Below are 4,341 nucleotides of genomic sequence, written 5' to 3'. Positions count from 1 at the left end.
GTATTTGTCTTATCGGTGTTTAGCAAAATCTAGTTTTGTTTATTTTGAATTGATAGATAGATAGATAGATAGATAGATAGATAGATAGATGATAGATAGATAGATAGATAGATAGATATATAAATACTTCATCTACTTGTGTTTATTTTGAATGAACAGACATGTAGATAGATAGATAAATAGATATATTAATAGGTCAATCATTTTTATTTATTTTGAATGAATAGATGGACCGATAAGTGAATGAATAAGCAAGAAAGATGAATTGACAGATTAAAAAGTTGATCATAGATGCATCGAGAGATTGATTAATAGATAGACGAAAAAGAAATTGTTCAATAAATTAATGAGCAGCGAAATGAATCAATAAAGAGATGCATAAAACAAAATAATAATAACATAGACAAACAAACGGCTAAAAAAAAGGAATTGTCATTATTATCATATTTATTTCCACTGGCATTGATTTCATAAGAGGCACGATTGTCACTATCATCATTATTACTATCTTCACTATATTACTGTCATTATTATTTACAATATCACAATCATTCCTTTTTCACAATATTTTATCGTTAATGTTATCACTATATTACTATCATTATTCATTTACTATGTCACTATCGTCACTATTTTTCTATCACTTTCATCACCATTTTGATATTCTCGTGTATTACTATTCTAAATTCATCACTATTATCACCATCAGCATTTTGTTACTACCGTCACTATCTACGACCATCACTATTTCACTATCTTACCATCTCACTATCATCATCACTACATCATCATCATTGTCTTACTACCATCACTGATCCTACCATCACTATTTACTATCATTTATATCATCACTACATCACCATCTTCATTATCCTACTACTATCACTATTACACTATCTTACCATCATTATCTACTCTATCATCGTATTTTCACCATTATCGCACTACCATCACTATTCTACAACCATCACTAATCTACACCCATCACTATTTCACTATCGACTCACTCTCAGCCGAGTTCCTCACCTGCTTGAACCCGCGATAGATCAGCTGTATTTCCTTCCTCGAAAACTTGGTGGTGCGCGCCAGCTTGTCAAGTTCCTCGGGTCGGTAGCGCTGCACGTTCAAGCTCAGGTCGTCCATGTCGTTTTCTGGGGGAGGTCAGAGGGCGAGCGAGGTCAGGTGGAGGTCAGAGGGCGAGCGAGGTCAGGTGGAGGTCAGGAGGTCATCAAGAGGTGAGGGATATTGATTTAGAGGGAGTGAGAGAGATTTGTTTACATGAGTCGTATCAAATTTTTTCAATCATCTTTAAAGTGTATGTAACAGGTTGACTGTTGGAAGGCAGTGAATTGAATGCAAATAAATGGATAGATAAATAAACGAATACGTATACGAACGTGATGAATAACTATACATCCATACACACACACACACACACACAGCCACACACACACACAGACACACACACACACACACACACACACACACACACATACACACACACACACACACACACAGCCACACACACACACAGACACACACACACACACACACACACACACATACACAGACACACACACACACACACACACTCACACAGACACAGACACACACACACACACACACACATACACACACAGACACACACACACACACACACACAGACACAGACACACACACACACACACACACATACACACACAGACACACACACACACACACACACATACACACACACACACACACACACACACACACACACACACACACACACACACACACACACACACACACACACACACACACACACACACACAAACATTAATACATAAACACAAACAACATTAGGCCTACATATCTGTCCTTTAACAGATGAGTGGGTCTGGCAACATGACATATTAGACACTTATCGTTATTTATGGCAAGTTTCACTCTGGGGCAAGGGAGGTGGGAGCAGGGGGGGGGGGGGTCACGCCTGTTGTTATTTCTGTTATTGTTGTTGTCGGTATGTTTTATGTTTTATTGTGCTTAGGATTTTTCGATGTGTAACCCCATTATTTTGTATATCTGTGTCTTTGTGTCTATCTTTTTATCTATCTGTCTGGCTATCTATCCATCTCTCTCTCTCTCTCTCTCTCTCTCTCTCTCTCTCTCTCTCTCTCTCTCTCTCTCTCTCTCTCTCTCTCTCATTCTCTCTCTCTCTCTTATCCTCCCCTTTCTCTCTTTCCCTCCTCCCCCCATCTCTCTCTCTCTCTCTCTTTCACTCTTTCCCTCCACTTTCTCCCCTCTCCCTCTCTCCCCTCCCTCCCCTCCCTCCCCCTTTCTCTCTTCCCTCCATCCCTCCCTCCCCTCTCTTTCCCTCCTTTTCCCGCTTCCTCTCCTTAGCCCTTCATTCCGCGCGCAAAACTTCCCAAGAGGTCGCAAAGAGTGATCGTTTCCCCGAAAACCCTTAGAAGTTTTCATTGTTCGAGGCACTTTGCTGCGGCAGTAGAGGGAGGGAGAGGGAGAGGGAGAGGGAGGGAGAGGGAGAGGGAGGGAGGGAGGGAGAGGGAGAGGGAGAGGGAGAGGGAGAGGGAGAGGGAGAGGGAGAGGGAGGGAGGGAGGGAGAGGGAGGGAGGAAGGAGAGGGAGGGAGAGGGAGGGAGAGGGAGAGGGAGAGGGAAGAGGAGAGGGAGAGGGAGAGGGAGAGGGAGAGGGAGGGAGAGGGGAGGGAGGGAGAGGGAGAGGGAGGGAGAGAGGAGGGAGAGGGAGAGGGAGGGACAAAGGAAGGAGAGGGAGGGAGAGGGAGAGGGAGGGAAAAAGGAGGGAGAGGGAGAGGGAGGAGGGAGGGAGAGGGAGGGAGGGAGAGGGAGAGGGAGGGAAGGAGGGAGAGGGAGAGGGAAGGGAGGGAGAGGGAGTGGGAGAGGGAGAGGGAGAGAGAGGGAGGGAGGGAGAGGGAGGGAGAGGGAGAGGGAGAGGGAGGGAGGGAGGGAGAGAGGGAGGAGGGAGGGAGGGGAGAGGGAGGGAGAGGGAGGAAGAGGGAGAGGGAGAGGGAGAGGGAGAGGGAGAGGGAGGGAGGAAGAGAGAGGGAGGGACGGAGAGAGGGAGGGAGAGAGAGGGAGGGAGGGAGGGAGGGAGGGAGGGAGGGAGGGAGGGAGGGAGGGAGTGAGGGAGGAGGGAGGGAGGGAAGGAGGGAGGGAGGGAGAGAGAGAGAGAGATAGAGGGAGAGAGATAGAGAGAGAGAGATAAATAGATAGACAGATAGATAGATAAAGGAAAGGGGTGGCGGGTACGTATAGAAAGATAGACACATATATAAACCGATAAATAGATAGACAGACAAACAAACAAACAGACAGAGAAAGACAGAAAGATAAAATGAGAATGAGAGACAGAGGAAGATGAACAAAAAACAAAACAAAACAAAAAAAAAACAAAAAAAAACAGGTTTGAAAAGATGTTGAAAAACAATAAAGGAAATAAAAAGAAAAAAAAATGATTATCGTTATCTCTTTCATCCATCCTTTATCAGTCGTCTTCTTTTATCTTTTATCATTAGATGCTTCTTCATTTATTATCTTCTTCTCTTTCTCTTCCTCTCCCTCTGTCGTTCTTTCTGATTCTTCTTGTTTATCACTTTTTTATTATCATAGATTTGATTATCATGAGATATTATGGTAAAAAATGATTCTTATATACATATATATATACATATTATTTTCTTTCTTGTTATTGTTTTATGGGTAAGCAAACAAGTGAAAGATTAAAGGGCAAATAGTTGAATAAAGAACTTGCCTTCTCATTTTTCTCTTTCTCTGTCTCTCTGTCTCTCTCTCCCTCCCCCCCTCTCTCTCTCTCTTTCTCACTCTCTCTCTCTCTCTCTCTCTCTCTCTCTCCCTCCCTCCCACCCCCTCCATCTCCCTCCCTCTTTTCCTCTCCCTCTCCCTCCCTCCCTCCCTCCCTTCCTCCTTCTCCCTCCCTTCCTCCTTCTCCCTCCTTTCCTCCCTCCCTCCCTTCCTCCATCTCCCTCCTTTCCTCCCTCCCTCCCGCAGATCAGCCGACACGCCCTCCACGACCCCCCCCCCTCCCTCCCTCCTCCCTCCCTCCCTTCCTCCTTCTCCCTCCTTTCCTCCCTCCCTTCCTCCTTCTCCCTCCTTTCCTCCCTCTCTCCCTCAGATCAGCCGACACGCCCTCCACGACCCCCCCCCCCTCCCTCCCTCGCTCCTCCCTCCCTCCCTCCTCCCTCTTAACGACGCCATTCTCGTTAGTTTGCGGTTTTCCCTTAATCCCCCTGTCCCTCGTGTCCCTAGGGCGCTTATAATCCCTCGGTGAAGGGAACTATGGGATTAATTCTCCTTTTGTT

The sequence above is a fragment of the Penaeus chinensis genome, chromosome 11 (assembly GCF_019202785.1).
Source record: "Penaeus chinensis breed Huanghai No. 1 chromosome 11, ASM1920278v2, whole genome shotgun sequence".
Classification (NCBI taxonomy): domain Eukaryota; kingdom Metazoa; phylum Arthropoda; class Malacostraca; order Decapoda; family Penaeidae; genus Penaeus; species Penaeus chinensis.
The sequence above is the reverse complement of the archived record's forward strand: the minus strand, read 5'-3'. Positions refer to the sequence as shown.